This window comes from Sapajus apella, unplaced genomic scaffold (assembly GCF_009761245.1).
Source record: "Sapajus apella isolate SASKATOON/1434 unplaced genomic scaffold, GSC_monkey_1.0 scaffold94, whole genome shotgun sequence".
NCBI classification, from domain to species: domain Eukaryota; kingdom Metazoa; phylum Chordata; class Mammalia; order Primates; family Cebidae; genus Sapajus; species Sapajus apella.
Genome location: NW_022437034.1, coordinates 7,683,968 through 7,705,536, shown reverse-complemented (window position 1 = coordinate 7,705,536; position 21,569 = coordinate 7,683,968). Strand labels below are relative to the sequence as shown.

At 40.7% G+C, this 21,569-nt stretch overlaps 1 protein-coding gene across 4 annotated transcripts in view; it reads right to left on the bottom strand.

Moving 5' to 3' along the window:
• LRMDA (leucine rich melanocyte differentiation associated) overlaps positions 1-21,569 on the bottom strand; it is a 1,109,623-nt gene that overhangs the window by 3,381 nt on the left and 1,084,673 nt on the right. The window lies entirely within an intron of this gene.

Genomic DNA, 21,569 nt, shown 5'->3' with positions numbered 1-21,569 from the left:
GCAGGCATGAGGCATCAGACATCGAGCACATATGGGATGATAAGGGAAGAGGTGGTGTTGACAAAATACCACATGGACAAGAACAAGAACCTCCGACATTAAACGGCTTCTTACAGGCATCTTGAACTCTCTATTTCAGGTCAGAATGCATTTGATTCCCATTTTCAGCTTTACTTTAAGTAATTCTTTAACTCCATATAAGGCTCTTCTCTAATTCAAGGAGATTGTAGGAGACTTAACAATGAAAAACGCCCCTAGAATAGGGTCGAACTTTTTGATCAACTCATTATTTATTCAAAATACCCATAAGGAATCACCTGCCATAGCTATTGTGAAAGCTCTGTAGGATTATCAAGGCAAAATCTGTTTTGTTTTTGCCACCTGCATTTTTATTTTCTATTTTTAGAAAAATCTATTTTAAATTCAGTTGCACAGAGTTGTCTTAGCACTAATCGGACTTGAGTCTCTGAACTGCACACAACTAGAAAAAAGCAAAGAAAGGAAATATCCGTAAGACATTCATTCAGGAGCCACAAATCTGCCTGTGAAAATAGCTACCTCGGGGCATGATGATTTTTTTTTTCCATCAGTGTGATAGTGTGAAGCCAACAAGCCCATTTGTTTTGGTTAATTTGGGATAAATTAGCACTTGAAATTAACCCGGTTCGTCACATCAGAAGTTCTAAGTAGTAAATATTTTTGCAACTGTGAAGGAGAGGTTTCTCCACCACAAAGCTTTAAACCTTGTTCTTACATAAGCATCAGAATGACTTTTAGAAACGTATAAGGACAGAGCAGATGCTCCCTGGTTTAGATGGCTTGGATCAAAGCTAGAAATTGCTGGGGTCAAAGAGTCTCTCAGAGTTGGCAATGGAGAGAGGGTAATAACGTTCCATGGCCTCAAAGCTGGCCTTGGGCTCACTCTCATTAGTTTTATTTCCTGCCATGTTCCCATGAACAAGTTTACTGTGGATCATTCTTCCATCTTGGTCATGCTTTCTCCTTGGCCCCTGAATCCCCAGTTTCTGTTTTTCAGTATTGGTATGGTGCCTGGAAACTTTGAGCTTGGATGGAGCCTCACTGAGACCCTTCTCGGGACCTAAATTGTTCTTTTAGTTGTTGGCACTGAGCTGTTTCCTTTATCGTGCTGAATTATGTAGCAACCAGCATTGTACTAATGTTGTCACCCATGCCAGGATCCCGCTGGCCTGTGGGCTTGGCTGGTCAGGCTGTGCTCCAGGAATAGCATCCACTACAGGCCTGGGTGGGAGTGCCTCAGTTCTGCCAGGTATCCACAGAGGGCTTCCCTAAACATAACTGATTCAAATAAACCCTGAAGAATCTGGAAGGATGGGGCCGAAGGATGCTACTTTCTTTCTACAACACTAGAACATGAATTTTAATTAAAAAAAGGAATGGATAGGGCTGTCAGATGTCATAAAGAACACAATCTTTCTCTTGAGCAAAAGGATGAAAGTCAGACACACACACACACCACCCACCATGAGTGCCCTTTCTCCAGTAAAATATCCAGTAAACTTTTCAGTACATTCAGGGATTCAACTGCTTTTTTTCTGCCCTCTCTCCATGGTAAACTTCAACTCCAGATCTCACCTAGATGCAACTTGGACAGCAAGTGCTGCCCTGGAAACAGGCTGGATGCTCCTGGAACGTGGGCTGTAGCATGTTCTGTGCCACATTCCCGGGCCTTCTTTCTGGCTGGCATTGATAAAAGTCTTTTTTAAGGCCTACCCTGTTGCTTTGGGCCTGGAAGCAAGAATGTTTATAGACATCCTGGTGAGAGAAGGCTGTTTGATGAATGCAGGAGACTGTGGCTAGGTGTCAGCGCTTGGAAGATGAGGCAAGGACATGAGGTATTAATATTGTCAATGATCTCTTGACGGGAAAACAGATACTGCATTCACTGTCAGATTTAAAGAGACATCAAGTGCATTAATGACAAAAGGGCAGGCTTCAAACAAAGGGGCTGTGTGGTGAAGAGCGGAGCTAGTCTCTGTGCTGGCAACAGCCTGATCTGAAAAGACACTGTCAGGGCTGCAGACAGGCCCAGGGTTGTGTGTGGTGACAGAAAACAGAGATGCTGACAAAGATACCAGCGCCATATTATGCCAAGGATATTCTAACGCTGTCTGCCACTCTAACGAAAGCTGACATCACTCCCCATCACTTGGGGTCTTCTCTGCCTGCCCCTGCAGAACATCTCTCCCAAGACATCATTACAAAACTCGCTGCAGCTGCGAAGGTCCTGGCAGTCCTGTTCTGTTGGAGCACTAGGGTCAAGGGGCCTAAGGATAACCTCAGTCAATCTAAATTTGGACTTTGCAGGAGGAGTTCGCCCATCCCCACTGGTATCTCGGCTACTTGAGGTGATTAGAAGGCCAGAGTGTGAGGAGCTGTCACTTCGAATAAACTCCTGGAAAGGATGGCACTCGGTCTGTGGGCTGGCTGCTCCAGGAAGGCATGGGGACGGCCTGGCAGCTGAAAATGAGATCCAGCTGCCTGTGCTTGCCTGGGGAGAAAGGTGCTCCGGTTAGCCATGGTAAGAATCGGCTGAAATCATCAAACTCAAACCATCTCCAGCGGCTGAAATTCAGCGAGCATTGCCTCTGTGCGTCTCCTCCCAGAGCTCAGAGTTGGGATGTGATTACCCCCAATATGTGACTTTTGTGTTCAAAAATAAATAAAATTAACCAGGAAAAGCAAACACACACAAAAACAGCACAGTCCCATGTGTGGCCACAGGCCTTTATTTATCATGAAGGTTATTTGTAAAATATGAGGCTCTGCTCATAAATTAAGTGAGGTGGCACTGTGTTTCTCTCTCCCTCACCCTCCCCATGGCCCTCCTTCTCCAGCTATGGCAACTGCCATAAACTGTGAAAATTACAGAGAGAACAGTTTGCTTGCAAAGAACATTTTGATGGGGAGGCACTCTGAGGCTGGAATTTGGGAACCCGCTGGTTTGTGACTCAGTAGGCAATGGTTTCCCTGCACATCTGCAATGGATTCATTTGTTTGTATCTCCTCAAACTACAACGTCTTGGGACTGGAGGGAGAACAACATTTAATGGCATATGCAGTGTTTTTAATTAAAAGATCTGGCTTTGGCCGTAGTAAGTGAAGGAGGCTTGTCCTGTGTCAGGCTGATGTGCAGCTCTCTGTGTGGGATTTCTTTTCGAGGGGCCCTGAAAAATGACAGTGCATCATCCCCTGGGGAATTCTCTCCTGCCAAATGAGACTACTAATTTTTCTTAAGTAGCCAGCTTTCCCATCACCATAAGCTGTTAAAGCTATAATTATGGAAAAAAAAATGTATCAGGAAGAATCTGTTTTAAAGAGGCCCTTTATCTTTTCCATGTTTTCCCTCTCTAGAATGGATGTCCAATTTTGCAGGTTAATTTATAACCTTAGGGCTGTCTAAGGGAGTGGGAATCATCCTCTTGGATGTAAGCCTGGGATGGCAGGGTCAGTACCAGAGATTTTGCTGCAGGAGTCTCTGAGAGTCCAGTCCAGGGAAGAGAATTCTTGCACATCCATGCATTCAGCCTCCTGGACTCCCTGATTCCTGGACAGCCTCACACTTTCAGCTGCAGTTTGATATTCTATTTAGTAAGCAGAGGTGGAGGAAGACCTGCATTGAGATCGAGCCCTGCTCTAACAGTCATGTGACCATGTACATGTCCCTTTCTCTCACTGGGCTGGTTTCCCTATTTGTAAAACAAGGGCAAGGGGCCGGATAATCTCAGAGATTCATTTTTGTTCTGAAATCAGTGATTTGGCATTTTCCAATGTTTTCCTTATGAAGATGAGAATATCAGGTCCAATATTGCCTTAGGCAGGAGACAAATTCAACAAGTCAGTCAATAAAAAAATTGATTTAGATTAAGTCAGCCCTTGAAATCCATCCAGCCTGTATCCCCAGAGTATAACCTGGATAGAAGGGGGCCTCTGGGAGACCAAAAAATCCCCCAGGAAAGGGTTTTCATTAACTTTCCTGCAACCTGTATTTCATACTCACAGCTAGAAGTACTGACCACTAACTAGGCTGTGTCACACTGGCTTTGGCATAAGCCCGAGTGTCATAACTGTATTCAACAGAACGAAAGCCTAGCCATCAAAGCAAGTGGTCTTTCATTAACATTTTCGTGGTGTAAAAAAAGAATCTGCATGTAAAAATGCAAAAATGCATTTGATATTGGAGTGCAGGTTGGACTGACACATTTATATTTGTAAAATAGAATATTAATTATCACCATTGTTAGTTTTGGTAGTCATCACTTTAGGGATCATTATTTTAAATGCTATTTCATATGTGATTATAAATGTAGTTATGGAATGACAAACATAGCTCAATCCCATTGTGATACCAGGAGTTTACAATTTGCACTAGGATGGAACTCCTGTTCTGTAATCTATATGAGAAAGGAAGGAACCACAACTCATGGACTCTCTGCAAAAAGTGATAACAGTGTTGTGAAGACGTGGATGGGCCCACTGACAGAGACGACAAGGGGATCAAGAGAGCCATGATCCATTGCAGAAAGCTCTAGAACAATGTTTCTATGGGACTCTATACATGTCCACACGTTTTCTCCCTCTTTCACAATTTCTACCACTCAGTACCTAAAACCACACAGAAGCGTCTTGTTTACCACAGAGCGACGTCCCAATAAACCTATTGCAAATTGAAATTATTGTCAATCAAAAATGCATCATTAATTGAAACTATCTGAAGTTGTAAGCCCTTCAACTTACAATGGGGTTACAGCTTCTATCAAATATGTGGGGCTTTGTAAAGTTAAACAATTGTAGGTTAGATCCTCTTAAGTTGGAGAGCATCTGTACTTGGTACAGAGGAGATGTTCAATAAATATTTATTTAAATTAATCATGTATATAAATTTTACACAGAATCCACAAAGTAAGGAATGTCAATTGCCAGACACTCATCCTTTAACCTCTGGTATGATTTCAGACATTTGAAATACTCTGAAAATATATACAGATTAAACATTTGCCCCATTGAAGAATAAAAAGTAATAGGAGGCAACAGCCTCAGTTCCTAAATTCTGCTGTTGTTTTTACCCCAAATACTTTTCTCCCACGAAAACAAAGCAATCACAAGTTTAGCTGAAAAGAGAGAAGCACAGTGAACATTATCATCTGGCCTAAAGCACTGTAAACATCATACACTGGAAAGGGACATTCCCCAGAAAGCACATTCCTCGGTCTTTGTTACTTGCAGGCCGTGAATACACAGGGAACTGGAAAGGAATAAACACCCATGTTTTATGATCTTGAGAAGTAGCTGGAGCAATACCCTGAGGTCAGCCCGTGTGATGTGCTATCAGCTCTGCTGTGGCTATCACACAGGATTTGGCGGAGCCTACAAAATGATAGGCTCCTAGCGCAGCATCCTACTTCAGTGTAAGCTACTTAAATACCAAGACAAAATAAAGAAGAGAGACTTTAAAAGGTCTTAAGGGAAGGGATTGACAAAACCTAACTTGCGCAGAAAACAAGATGAGATTGGCATGGCTTTGTTGTTTTGTTTTGTTTTGTTTATTTTGGCTTGACTCAGGATTTAAAAACTGGAACAGTGAAGGTGACAGCAGCCGGTTGGAGCGAGCATTCCCCAAAGTTCTACAATGTGGCCGACGACTTGATTGTGTACATTGTTTTTTTTTAAGTCATTCCAAATATCGTGAGATGCATTGTTACAGGAAGTACCTTGTCCTCCTAAAAGCCACCCCACTTCTCTCTTAAGGAGAATGGCCCAGTCCTCTCGCGAGTCCACACAGGGGAGGTAACAGCATTGCTTTTGTTGTAAATTATGTAATGAAAAACTTTTAAAATTTTGCCTTAATACTTTTTTTATTTTGTTTGATTTTGAAAGATTTTAGCCTCTGTGGCTACCCCTTTTTTTGGTCCCTCAACTTGAGATGTATGAAGGCTTTTGGTCTCCCTGGGAGTGGGTGGAGGCAGCCAGGGCTTACCTGTACTTTGACTTGAGACCAGTTGAATAAAGTGCACACCTTAAAAACGGGAAAAAAAAAAAAAAAAAAAAAAAGGAAGGGATTGTGTGGGAGCAGTTTTCGAGGAAGGAGTACAAAGACCTTCCTCTCCACCCAGTATATTTTCCCTTCATCTGCAGCACATCTGAGATGCCTCAGAAAGATCAAATAAAAAAAGGCTCTCCATCTTACCCAGGAAAGGGTGGAGAAGGCAAAAAAAGCAGTGCGAGACTTACTTCCCAACTTAGCTGAGTGTGACTTCAGGCAAGTGTCTCGATTTACCACCTGTATCTTGGGTCAGAATTGGGTACTGCAGTTGCAACAATGCAGGCTAACCCCCAAAAACATCTGTTAGGGCTCCTGCACCATAGGTGGGGGCATACTGCACACCATCCTTGCTGAATACCGCAGTGACCACCTCTGTTTCACTTTTATTGTACAAAAGCAACCCCACAAGGGGTATTCCAACCTTGCTACACTGACCCTGATGTCTTGCACTGGTAGACTTTGAATTCTCCAACTCTGACTCCAGGGATGCTTTCACTTCACGTTTATAAATACAAAACATGTAAATTTGTCTAGTAATTTTTCTTTGAGAAAGCATGAATTATTCACAGCAAACTCCATTTAGCCAATTTAATTCCTAATCAATTTTTAAATACATTGAATGGATGTATTTAAATGGTTAAATGTTAAACCATTTCTATTTTTAACATTTTCATTTCTATTTTATTGAATTTATTTTCAATGGGATCGATTCTTTATTATGTAATTTTTACGTAAGGTCAAATTCCTCAATCAGCACTGGCCAAATATTAAATTGTGCTGATTACATCTTCTAAATCTCTTTTAGAGTCATTTATTTTTCCAAGTCCCATTTATTGAAGTAAAATAATACAGATCTAAATTGTGAGGAGACTTGAGTCTGCTGTTAAAGTTTAGTCAACAAATTTTATTGTGTGTAGTTTTAGCTCGTTTCAATTTTATTTTGTTTTCATTATTTCTACCAAGGCTCATTCCTCCCCATGTATTTATGTGGTTTTCAATATATCAACAAGCTATAAATCTTTGTTCCGTTTTTCATTCATCATAAATTATGTACAGGATTAGTTGCTGTCATTTTTTTCCCCAGGTTGATTATTTCTACCAGCACTGTTTCCATAAAGTAGAATAAACATTCGTTTTTATTCATTTCTCAGCACAAAGAGTATGAAGGACAAAGGTGAATACCGAGTGCATGACAAGGTCCAAATTGTGGGGCTCTGATGTGCTGTCTTCTACCAGATGCCAGGCAGAATATTAGAGTGTAGAGCACCAATTCAAGGGTTAGGATGCATCCATACCTGGAAAGGAAGCTGACAAAAATGCAGGCAACCTATCCCTTTGAGAAGAGGGCATTTGACTCCAATGCTCAGACCCATCCATTGCGGCTTTCCACTGAGAGAGGACAGATTACACAGCCTGCTCAGACAAACGCTGGTCCTTGTCAAGTCTCACCCCCGTGTTTGTAGGGAAGGAAAGGGAGGGGAAGAAAGCCAGTCAGCAGGGGAAGGATCTTGGCAAAATATGTTGTGAAAGTGACCAGCAGGCAAGGCTGCGGGGCTAGCCTCCCAGACGGGGGCTGCACAGGCGGTCACAAAGTGGGCAGGCTTGTTGTCATGTAACAAACCAGAGGCTCTGGAAAATATACCCTGGGCTCCCAGGACAGCCGAAACGAGGCTTGTCATTTGAGAAGAGGAGGAGGAGGTGGGGAAAGAAAGAGAGGAGAAAAAAATGCAGGGCAAGTTCTTCCCTCATACAATCTGTCAGTGGAAAATGGAAAAGCTGGTCCAAGTCTGAGAAATAACCGCATCTTTAAGGGGATCCTCGGTGACAGTCTCCACTGCCCCACCTTGGGCCCGGGACCCCACACACACTCAGGTTACAGACACTGTGGCTCTTTCCAGACTGAATAGGCCATTCGGTCCTCTCCACATGAAAGAAATATTAGGCTAACAGATTAAAAATTATCTGGCAGTGAATATTTCCGTTATGTGAATCCTGGAAAGGAAACAGTCAACCTGCTTATGCTTAGATGTCAATGCCTTTTAATTTCCTAATTTTTGTATTGGGGGTAGTAATGGGTGAGTACAAACTGACAGGGGAGATTCTCAGGTCGGAGGGAGGGCTCACTGGCACTCTGTATTGGGAGCTTCCTTTTTGGGCTCCTACCTCTATGCATGTTGTATTTCTATCAAACAGAAACACATTATAAATACGAGAGGTCAAACTCCATGGTAACTGTTTTCTTACTCAAACACCCCCTCTCCTTCCCAACCCCCAAATAGACTGCTAAATCTTCTTAGCGGTCCCAATTTTGTTTTTTAGCCTCAGGTTACATTTTTTTGTTTCTCCCACTCAAAGATGAAGGCTGAAACAATTTTTACTCTTGACTTCCTAAACAATGATTTATTTACACTCTCCTATAAAGATTCTGTATGATTTGCTGTACTGTTTAGTAAGCTTCAATACAGAATGCTAAACTTTTCTTTATAAATATTTCTTTAACTGTATTTGAGAATTCTTGAGCTGAGAAAGAATTTAAAGACATCATTTCAGGTAAATTCTTTCATTCTACAGAGGAGAAAAATAAGGTTCCAATTGGCTTTTGGAAGTGACAGAACCACACCAGGCACCCATATAACTCCATCTAGTCCAGAAATATCCCTGAATTATAAGACACTACCTTAGCGACAGGAATGTAAATTTTGCTTTTCTGCTTATTTTTCAAATTCATTATTTATTTGTTCAGTCCTGCTCACGGGAACCAGGGGTCTCCCGAGAACATCAAAGATCAACCCACGTCTTTACTTAGTTGGCTCGTTGCTACTTGCTTTTTCTTTTTTTTTTTCAGTATTAAAATATGACTTTTTAAAAAATTTATTTTATTGCATTTTAGGTTTTGGGGTACATGTGAAGAACATGCAAGATTGTTGCATAGGTACACACGTGGCAGTGTGATTTGCTGCCTTCCTCCCCATGCTTTTTCTTGAGAGAGTCTTGAACTGCACGACCAGTTTGGTGTGAGTTCTGTATTCTAAGCGGGGCTTAATGGATTTGCGATGGGCCGGATTCCAAAGTGCATGCCGAGACGGGATGCGAGTCCGTGAAGACTTGCGAAGCGCCCTTCAGTCCGGCCCGGTGATGGATGCCACATCAACCAGGCTGTCAGTCAAAGCGGACAGTGGTCAAGTGCTCTGGCCTCACGTTTCTTTCTCCATGTGTGAGTGAGGAACTCAGACAGCTTTCGGACAGGAGAGAAAAAAGAGACAGGAAAAAGCCACCCCGTCCCCACCTCCTCCATTCCCGCCATTATCTCTGCATTCATCCTTTCCACCTTCTAGCTGAAGTCGGGAGCATCACCACTAGAGGGCAGCATGAATTTAGGAAAGCAGCCGCTTGCTTTAAAAAAATAAATAAATGGCGGCAACTATTCAGGGAGAGCCATTCAAGCCACACTGTGCTTTTGGTCACCAATTATAGGTTCCTTAATGACCAATATGTCATGTTTGCTCAATCTGTGCGGAGGGCTTTCAGGGATGGGACTATCAGACACTCCTCGCCCCCTGTTTTGGGGTGGTTCTTGCCTCGATTTCAGGTACTGATTTTCTTTACCATCAATTGTTCTAATTAATCTTCCAGGCTCAGAGGTTGGGGATTTTTGCATATCACCTCCACAAATATAAAGCAGCATTCGAACTAATAAGCAAAGATTTCCTGCATTTCTTAAGGGGGAAAAAATCATTTTTACTATGGAAATTCAAAAAGATATCCCAACTGATGGCATGGAGCTGCCATCATTTGATAGTCAAAAAAAGTAAAAAAACATAAATAAAAATGAAAAACGGATCAATACACGCAGAGCTATCTTCTTTTAGTGCTCCCCTTCCCCCCAAGTCCACACAGCCATTGTCTTCCCTCTCAGTGTACCTGGTCCCAGTGTCACCAAAAAAGAGAGGCAGAAGCTACTCAAATAAAAATATAACAGTAATTCCAGCTGCTGTTTGATCTTCATCTGAGCCCATCACTGATCTCTGATACATGGCCCAAGTAACTACTTTCACTGCTGGAACAGCAGATATCACCTCCCTTTAGTAGAAAGAGGTATTGGTGGGCTTCTAGAGATGTTAAACATATCGTTTTTCGGAAAGAGCAATAATGGTATAACATTCTAGGGAATGGCATTAATTTTATGGGATAAAAATACATGAGTGGATTCAATCAGAGAAGGGTAAACACAAGTTGGAGTTACTGGCCTTCTAGGCAGGAGAAACCAGAGCTGGGTCCAGGTGTCACTCTCCATTTCCGCCAAGAGGTTTCTCAAGTGGCCAGTGAGGCAAGTATAAAATGGCCCTCACACATCTTCTTAAGTTTCCTAACATAACAGTCATGTGACTAACTAGCCACTAGGGGAATGTTGGGTCCTCATTAATTAAATTATCTCATTAACTCATGGTTAGCTAGAAACCCTTTTGGATTTTTGTGCGTAAGACACTAAAACCAAAGCCAGTTTCACTGTCTTAGTAGGTAATCATAGTGCCCACAACTGAGTATTTCTTTGAGTATGTTTAGTGAGGATAGTACAGTTAGGAGTTTAGCTGGGGTAGGAAGACTGCAGGCTAAAGATTCCTCGAGATCTTAGAATCTCCTGCTTATATGAGTGCCAAAAAATTGATGACACCTTTTCACTGATGCATCATAAAGCCTAGGGCATAGTAGGTATGCAGTACATATTTTTTTAACTGTGGAATAGATGAAAAGATCTCAGCATACTTATTCTGAACCCTAGCATTTATTATACATCCCTGGACATTTATAGGTAGAACTGTATAGTCTGGCCCCAGGACAGTGGTTCTCTGACTTGCCCATGCATCAGAATCACCAAGAAGGTCTGTTAAAACACGGCTTGCCAAACCCCATTCCCCAGTTTCTGATTCTGTGGATCTGAGTTGGGACCAACAGTTTGCACTTTTGCAAGTTCCTAGGTGATGCTGATGCTGAAGGACCATCTTTAAGAAACACTGTTTTAGGACAACCTAAATAGAGGCCCTTATTTCTTTTCAAAAAGTAAAACTCATGACATTAGTTTGTAATTCTTATAAAATCAAGATTATTCAAAATCAGAGATGAAAAAATCTGGTTAACTGAGAATTCTAGTATCTTGAGTTTTGGTGAATGGAGGTTTTATATTCTCCCCAATAGCAGTCTGAAAACTAATATTACCTAAATAATAATAAAAGGTTGTTCCAGCCATTTATCTGAAATGAAAACCATAAACATTCAAATTTAAGTGATGTGCAATTACATTAACAGGAAAAAAAAAGAAGAAAAATGTTTCTTTGGATAAGAATAGATCTGAACAATAATTTATGAAGTATAACCAAAAAATATCTTGCAGGAAAAATTTCACAGAAAGTCTTTAGACTTCCCCTAAACTGACAGAATCTTGTATGAAGAAATCTGAGCAGCGGGGGTCCTCCTGCAGAGTCTGAATGGGAATTTTGGCTTTGCTCTCAAGCAGAAATTTGCTTTGGGCTTCAGATCTGTTCCTATTAGAGAGCTTGCATCAAAAGCAGGGGAACATCCACAGTTCTGTCTGGTTCTGTAGGCTGAAATCTCTCAAGAGACTCATTGAAAATAAAGACAAGTTGCTTTTTTGTTTTCCTAATTCTTCAAGCTACAGAAGAAAAGAAAAGAAAAAAAGAAACTTTCAAATAAAATTAAGCAGACCCTGTAACAACTTGTCATAATTCAAAAACTACAAAGATTGGGGAAAAGGCCTTCCTTACTTGGGCCCATTGGCCCAGCCTCCACCTGCCCTTCATTAGAATCCAAACAAACGTTTCCTGTACTGCTATCACCATAATCTTTCCTAATTCCAGCATGCCCTAAATTGCTTTCTCCCACAAGAAAACAAAGGGAAACTGATGACATATAATCTAACCAAAAGAAGTCTGCTTTACAAAAAATGACCCAAAGTCTGTTATTGCAGAAAGCACAGCATAATTCTTGGACACTAGCTCATCCCAGTGCCAAGTGCTAAAATATGTTCATTATTTCTGATCTTCAACTCCTCATCCTCTAACCTGCTTTGGGAAAAAACTGTGTGTGTGTGTGTCTGTGTATGCAAATGTGTGCATCTATGTATATGTTAATGCAATAAACTGCAGGTTAAGGAAGAATAGTATAAAGCAGGTTATAAGAGTTATATGAACCTCTGTACATTTTTTTTTCTGCCCAAGATAAAGACAAGGAAAATAGCAGAAGAGCACATTATAAGGGCTTTCATTAGGGTCAGGCTTATTAAAACTTAATGAAGGTACCAGAGTCTCTCCAGCAATATAAAGATGGGTGTGTTTTTTGCCTATCAATCAATAGAATGCCCCAATCAGACAGACACTGCTGACAGTGGGTGGTACCAGGGTTTATCTGTCCCTAGAATATACTACTTTGATGGCTTGGGATATCACCTCTTTTATTTGGCTAGCTTGAATTTGTCAGGATTCACCCTGTGGTGAGTTAACATGCTTCCATATTGGGGGAAAAATATTACCCATGGGCCAATGTGAGCCTCACACCTAATAGAATACATCTGGCTCCGACAGTTTGATGCCCAGGTCTAAGCCACACTCGGCAACACAAATTAACAGCATAGACATTGCCCACGCTGAGCAGGAAGTAATAACCTGCTACCTGCTACTTGGCCAAAATCTCATTATAAGCCATTACAGTAATTGAGGGCCAAGACTCCATGAATATTAGACTCCCTGAGCGCCAGTGGTGAGTTCAGGAGAAGAAAGACTCATAATGCAGGGGGTGGGGCAGCCTGAGGAGAAACTGTGCTTTGCATCATACAGAGGATTCCACCTACAGGGTGAGCTGTGGGGCAGAGAGAAGTCCACATGACCTCTCCTGGGGGACTCAGGACTCCAGGAAGGTGATGTTACTATTGGTAGGTCTCCAGCAATACTATACAATTGAAATTTCCTTTGAATGAATATTGGGCACAGCCACAAAGGGAAGAAGAGGGCAAAATAATCCAGAATGTTCCATGAGTAATAAGCATGGAGACTGGCAAGGGGGTGGCAGGGGAGGTGATCTGTTCTCCCTAGCAGATGAGGCTCTCCAGGATTACTACATGTATAAGAGCTAGCATTCTTCCACAGGGGCAACTTCTTTGTCCATAAAGTCAGCTCACTAAGTCTCTGTGCAGGGTTGGGCAGTTGCGAATGAAGTGGTATGAGTTGAGGGGAGGGAAACAGGACAGAAGTCCTATGACTCAATCAGTAAACCAACTGATAAACCCACCTGTTTTTTGCTACCATGAATACGGCCCTGGACACAGGAAAAAATGATGATGGCTTTCAACAAACTTTTCTTAGAAAGTATCACATAGGGCCAGGAGGAGGAGTAATTGAAAATACTGGAAGATGTCTACAGAAATCCCTTCTTATCATCACCCTCTACACAGACACACATGCACACCCCAATAACAACTAAATTCTCCAATCATGGGGGCAAGCTCACGCAGGGTTTTACCAAATGCATAATAAAAACTCCTGAGTGCCATGTCTATTCCAACGCCTCTGGGCGAGTGAGACCTTCCTGAGCATCCCCAAGTTACAGTTTCATTCTACACTGGTCTCAGTGAAGGGTTCCTTGTTATTGGCATTTTCAAAAATCAACAATTTCAGGAAAATAAGCACTATAGTGAAGGACGTAGAGTGTTCTGGAGCATGCAGACACCTTGTCAGCCTCATGCACACACCCTGCACATCCTAAGATAATCTTATGGTCTCAGGCAAGCCAGCTTCCTTGCTTCTCTTCACCTAGAGGGTTAAGCACAGTCTGGAACCTGGAAAATGGCTGCGGTTGGTACAAGTGAGGCCTTCCCTATAACTAGATCCTTCAGGAAAAAACAAATTAATCAACAGTGAGCTGAAGTGGGTTTAATGATTGCATTCTGCATACAATCAGCTTTTCCCTTTTCAAGGGCCATCAATATGTCAAGGGAAGACATATCTGAAGGATATAGCTCTTAACATCAAGGTTATCTATTCTCCACAAGGCTCCCACTCCTTGCCTGGCTGATACTCCACACTGCCTGTGTCTAACATTTTCATCAACTCTGCAATCAATCAAGGTAATAATGTTGTGCAAAAAATCAATTAACAACACAATTAAACTTTCCTTATTATCTCAATGGGCTGAAATAATACCTAAAGGGAAGATAGACTCACTGAACGCAGACATCCATAATCCAATGTGAAAGTGAATTATGAGGTTAGACAGATGCAGGCATGTGCTGGTGCTGTTATTTTCCAGGGGTTATATCTCATCACGGCAGTGTATCAGTAAGCCCCAATCCCAGACCCTAAAATTCCAAATTACTTTTAAGAAATATATGATGTGCAATATCCATTTCATATTCTCTTTTAAAGATAACCCCCTCCCCTCCAAAAAAAATTGAACAGCCATATTATTCAAAGACAAAATGATCTTTCAACAAGAACATAAAATATAAAAGCTATAATAACATTTACATCTGTATAGCACACATCTCTGTAAATGCAGGTCATCTATTATACATAATCTGCAGCACCTAAAAGCCCAGGATGCAGCACAACATTTAAAACCCAAATGTGTAAATGTGCAAACTCCTATGAGATGGCTATGACTTCCCCCAAGTGGAGGCCTACACACACACACACACACACACACACACAGACACACACACACGTGCAAGCACACATGTACATGCATGTACACATGCACACACAAGCATGCAGGAGCATCTGGAACAAAGCAAGTATTACTCATTTAAAAAGAGAATGACTATATTATTTAGCAATGACACTCAACTTGCCCTGAAAGACTATCCTTAGGAACTGAGCATTTACAGTACATTAAAAAAAAAAGACAACTATTAACCTTTTGCAGCAGTAAGGACTGGGAAGTGCTTGAAATTTCACACTGAAATGTGACAGATAGGGGAGGCAGAGGCAGGGGTTTCATGACATGTACAGAGTTCGTTTTAAACTACTCTGGACTGGCATGCCGTGGTCTGACACCCCTAAGAGGCCTAGTGGTAGAAGGTGACACAGTGAGCAGAAGGAGGAGGAAAAATAAATGCCAGAACAAAAGCCTGCAAACAAAATGTGCTCATCTAACATTAGCATTATGTGAACATTCTCTGACCCCTAGAAACAAAAACCAATACTAACTTAAAGAATAAATATGAACAAATGTCAAATGTAAATGCTCACACAAAAATAATCGGTTCGATTCTCCTTAAACTTATCCTTCTCTTTCTTGAGACAGAGTCTCACTCTGTCACCCAAACTGCAGCCGTGGAGTAATCTGGGCTCACAGCAGTCTCTGCCTCTAGGGTTCAAGTGATTCTCCTGCCTCAGCCTCTTGGGTAGCTGGGATCACAAACGTGCACCACAAGGCCTGGCTAATTTTTGTATTTTTAGTAGAGGTGAGGTTTTGTCACACTGGCTAGGCTGGACTTGACTCCTGACCTCAAATAACCCACCCACCTTGGCCTTCCTAAATGCTTGGATTACAGGTGTCAGCCAACATTCCCAGCCTCATCCTTCTCTATTAGGACACCAGTGGCTTCCTCCTAGCAGAGTTTGAGGATCTCTCACCAGAGTAGGAGATCCCTGGAAATACATAACAGCCATATGAATGGACCTAGGAGCATACAATTCCAAATTAGGACCACAGAAAGTTATCCAAATCAGACTAAGAAGGGATTTCCTTCACAGTCAAACATGTCATTCCATGGGCTCTAGGTCTGGGTACCACATCTCATAGCAGCATGAATTTCCACATATACCACTGGGACTTGTGCAGGTATTGCGGAGCATTTAAAACAAGTATTTTTTTTTTTGCAAATTATTCACTCATAACAAAAATCCATCTTCCCAAGCCAACTTTCTTCCATTTTCAGCACAACAATGAGGCAAGTCTGAGCCCAAAGTGCAGACTCAAATAAACAGTAAAACAGGACAAATACACATGCTCATTCTGCAGAGCCTTAAGAAAAATAAAGAGGCAACCCAGGATGTACTCTTCGATACAAATTTTCAACAGGCAAGTTAGAAAGGTTTAGTGAATCCTGCTATTTCTCTCCTAATCTTAAGGAACATAATTAATATGTTTTCATTTCCAATGACTCCATTGTGTGTGTAGCAACTGGAACTGCCCCTGCTGTGTATTTGATTCCACCGACGATGGGGTGGGTTGGATTTTAAATGATGTGTGAGCACTTCTGTTCTTTCCGTGCTCTGGTTTATGTGTTATTCATGACTCACATTACAGACATGGCTGATACACAGATGTAAATGTTATTAAATCTTTTGTATTTTAGAGGCTTTGTGAAAGGCTTCTTTGTTTTCAAATAATTCTCTTAACCACTAAAAATAACCAGTAATACATGACAATGTCTTGGGAATTTTTTTCAGTGTATTTTCTGATGAAGAGATTTCCCCCTCTACTGCTATCTTTTCATCAAAATAAAACTGCAGAATGAATTGGGAGATGGAAAAGTTACATCTTTATTGTGTTGCTCAACTTCACATGTGTACACGTGTGCAGGCACTAATGTGTGTTGTGTGTTTTGTGCACATGTGTGTTGAATGTGGGCATGTGGGTGTTTTTGTGTGTATTGTATCTGTCTTCTGTGTGTCTTTAGGTAAGTTGTGTTATACAATACACAGAGTACATGGTGTGTGTCTACCTTGTGTGTGTATCTTGTGTGTGTTATGTGGATACAAGGAATGTGTGTGTGTGTGTGTGTGTGTGTGTGTATGTGTGAACACGTTGATATCATTATGCCAAATCAGAACTCAAAGTCACCCAATTCTTGATTACCTGTCACAGTTGCAGTTGCTTTACTGCATTTTGGTATCTGACACAATTTTTAATGTTTTCCCTTTGCTCCATCTCTTCACATTTCTCAGGATTTCAACAGAAATGTGGCAGGGGATAAACCTCTTCATATAGACAGCACTTAATCAGTCTGTGCCTCTCGCTGGCTCACTTTTCTCTATTGATTTTAAATTTAAACAATGCTTTGAGACTGAACAATGCACCTCCACAAATACAGCTGACTTGACTGAAGGTCAGGAAAGATGGAGATGCATATTTCAATCTTGAGATGAGTAGCCCAGCTGCAAAGTGCTCTAAAAAAAGGGACGGTTTAGACCCTCTGCCCACCCCCAGTGAAGTGGGGGTGCCTGCTTGATTTCAAAGGTGCTCTCCTGGGACTACAAGGAAGGTCATTTCACCTCTAGGGGGTGTGGTGGAGTCAAAAGTCCGAGGTTCCAGTTCCCAGTGCTATTGCCTTGGGTAACCTGTTCCATCTCTCTGTGCCTCTGCTTCTTAGCATGTAGAGAAAATGCTCCGTGGGGCTACTTCTGTCCTAATGAACATCAACCCTGTTATCATCTAGGCCGATTTCATGTGCTGTGAGTAGCTCACATAGTGAACATCATTATATAGCCCTTTTTCTTTCTGTTTCTTTTCCTTTCCTTGATTCATCTTCTCTTCTTCCTAGAGTATCTATAACCCTTGTACTCCCTCTTGTCTTCCTTGAGATTTCTATCACAGACGGAATCCAAACACCACTGTCCTTTTTTCCCATCTGACCTTTCATACCTTTTCTAAGAAGTGCCTAGTCCCTGATATGTTAATACACGTTAGGATGTTATACCTTTTTTAAAGATAGACACTATTATAAAAATAGACCAACTGACTAAATCTCTAATGGAATTTCAGGCAAAATAAGTAACTGGAGAAACGCCGTATGCCAGGCATAGTCATTGCTACTCACTCCTACCTCCAAAAAGAAAGAAAAAAGAAAAGAAATGAGAGAAATTTTTTGTACATTTGAGGAACTAGCACTCCAGAAAGGGAGATTATTTGTCAAATAAAAGTAACTGTAATAAAAATTGCTGTAATACTTTAATATACAAAATGTTATGCAAACATGGGAAAAATTTAGCTCTAACTCAGGGAGGGAAGAGGTGGGCAGAAGGCACACAAGATGTTTTCTCTCAATGCATGTCTTTTTATAGTTGTGTTAAGTCACAAATATTATACAGACTTGTAACAAGTTAAACAATACAGAAGAATTATTTAAGAATTTAATAATTACTAATTTCAAGATTTCCATGAATACCTAATATAGAGTAATTCCCAGGATATATGGTATATGTGTGTGTGTACAGATACATATATATGTATGTTCGTGTACATATATAACTGTACATAAATATACATATATATGCAAGATACCCTGTTAAGTAAAAATGCAAGAAGCCAAAAAACATGAATAAACTTAGCTACTTTTTGGTAAGAAAGAAGTAAAAATAAGATTTAAAGAACACACATTTTGGGAGGCTGAGGTTGGTGGATCACAAGGAAAGAGATTGAGATCATCCTGACCAACATAGTGAAACCCCGGCTCTACTAAAAATACAAATATTAGCTGGGCCTGGTGGCACACGCCTGTACTCCCAGCTACTCTAGAGGTTGAGGCAGGAGAATCGCTTGAATCCAGGAGGTAGAGGTTGCAGTGAGCCAAGACTGTGCCACTGCACTCCAGCCTGGGCAAGAGAGTAAGACTCAGACTCAAAAAAACAAAAACAAAATAAAAAGTTCACACACATAGGTCACTCCATGCTTTTCAAAAGAATATAGGAAGGATAGACCAGAGACCAAGAATGACCAATGTGTAGTAGCTGAGTAGAAATACAGCAAGGGGGAAACGAATGGGACTCAGACTTCTCTGAATATGTCTCTTTTTACAGTCATATAGTTTACATACTCAGAAATTAAAATACATTGAAAAGGATAGAAAATGCAAACTCTAAGTCTGAATATAAACAGAAAAAAACGAATCTGTTTGTATATTACATCTATAGTACGACTATACAAAGAAATTAATTAAAGTAATTTTGGAACACAGTCCTTCTGCTACATGCCTGAACACATTCTGAGTCACAGAAAACTACAAGGAAATCTTGAGCGTTAACTTAGGAGGCTTATTGTTGTTAGTGTTATTGCTATTTTCCTTCTGAAATTATTTTGTGTATGCTGTAGAACAGAGAAAATATGTACATATACTGAGATTGTTACAAGTCAGGATTTTTGGAGAGAAGAGAAATAAAACTAAGAATGAGGGAAGATGAGGTAGGTAGACAGAATAACTCAAAATGTCCACACTCAAATCCCTGGAACCTGTGAATACGTTACCTGACATGGCAAGAGAGACTTTGCAGATGGGGATATTATCCTGGACTATCTGGATGGGCTCAATCTCATCACATCACTCACTTAAAATGAAGCTTTTAACACTGTCATAAGAGAGGGACATGTGACCATGGAAAAGTGGTCAGAGAGGTGCAATGTCGCTGGCTCTGAAAATAAAGGAAGGGGCCAGGAGCCAAGGAATGTGTACGCCCTCTAGAAGCTGGGAAAGGCAAGAAGATAAAGAACTGCAGCCCCACTGACTGAATTTTAGCTCACTGAAGACCTAGGTCAGACCTCTGACCTATGGAACAGTAAGATAAATTTGTGTTGTTTTAAGCTACTAAGTTTATCATATTTTGTTATGGCAGCCCTAGAAAGCAAGGCAGAAAAAGAAAGAAAGGATAAATTTAAGAAGGTGACAACAGCTCTGCAAATTTGAATTTGAGGAGTAAGAAATTATTATTAAAATATACACATATGACTGTGTATATGCATGCATGTGCACAAGTCATGCATGTGTATAGGGCATCTAGCATCCACATACTGGTTTCCAAAATAACAAGGACTCCTGGAAGAAATGGTTGATTCATGTTGTAGGCCAGGGAATGTACACAGTGAGCCTAAAATATCTTGTTATGCCAGAAAGCAGGGAAAGAGCACCGAAGGAAGTTTGAAGAAGCTCTCTCGCGGCCAAATTTGGCACTATTTGAATATCAGAAAGAATGATGATAGTAACTATTTGATACATTGGATTTTTTTTTTTAAAGAATCAGTCCATAATGATATTTAAACAAATATAAAAACAAATAAATGCAAGGGAAGAGAGAAAGCTCTTATTTAAAGAATGACGCTAATTCATATAGAAGGAGTGACAAAATTAGGAAAATCACCGTACGCCAACATAGTAATTCATGTAAGCATTATCAATGGCTGTTACAACTATTGGGTAAAAGTTTATTGGGGAAGAAAATATTGACACAGCCTTAGATTGTCACTCTTTAGGTTATTTATTAATTAAAAAGGGGAACTTATCCTTTAGAGAGGATCCATCTGGTGGATCAGCCAAATGATCATCACTAAGAAAGGGAAAAGGGATCACTATCATGTGCCTCACAACATGATGCAGTAAAATATACCCAATATCACCTATGCCTGCCAAAATGTTAAACATGAATCAAACCATGAGAGAATGTTCAGAAAAATTCAGAACATGGGACATTCTAAATAAAATTGACCTCAGCTTTCAATAACAATGACATGTCATGAAATGCAGGAAAAGTGGAAATATACTCTAGATTAATGGTCCTTCAGTTTCATCAGAATCACCTGGAGGGCTTCTTTCCACAAAAGATTGCTGGATCAACCCCTGAAGACCCCAGTGATGTGATACCGCGGGTCTGGGGACCACCCTTGAGAACCATCAACCTAGATTTAAAACATTGAAAAGCCTTAATCATCAAATGCAAAGTATAAACTTTGATTAAATACTGGATTAAAACAAAAAGTTATAATTGACACCATTGGGAAGACTGAGGAAATTTTACCATGGACTGCCTATGTTAGGTAACAATGTTGAATGAATGTTAATTTTCTTAGGTATGATAATGGTATTGTATTATTGTTTCACAGAAAAATGCCCTTATGCATAAGAGACCCATGCTGAAGTATTTAGGGACGAAGTATGATGGTGTCAGTAATTTATTTAAATGTCTCATTTAAAATGGTACATATAGACTGGGCAAAGTGGCTCAGGCAATCTGTAATCCTAGCACTTTGGGAGGCCAAGGCGGGTGGATCACCTGAGGCCAAGAGTTCGAGACCAGCCTGGCCAACATGAAGAAACCCCATCTCTTCTAAAAATAGAAAATTAGCTGGACCTCATGGTACATGCCTATATTCCCAGCTTCTTGGGAGGCTGAGACAGGGGAATCGTTTGAGCCAGGGAGGCAGAGATTGCAGTGAGCCAAGATCATGACACTGCACTCCAGCCTGGGTGACAAGAATGAAACTCCATCTCAAAAATAAAATGGTATATACAATACACAGGTAGACTCAGAGACATAGAGAAATGGCAAATATGGCCCAATATTAACAGTAAATTGAGTCAGAGAATATATGTATGTTTAATGTACAATTCTTCCAACTTTTCTATAGGTTTGAAATTTTCACAGTAATAATTTAAGAGGAAAAGGCTTTTCTTAGCATGTGACACTTTTAGTTGGAGATTACCAAC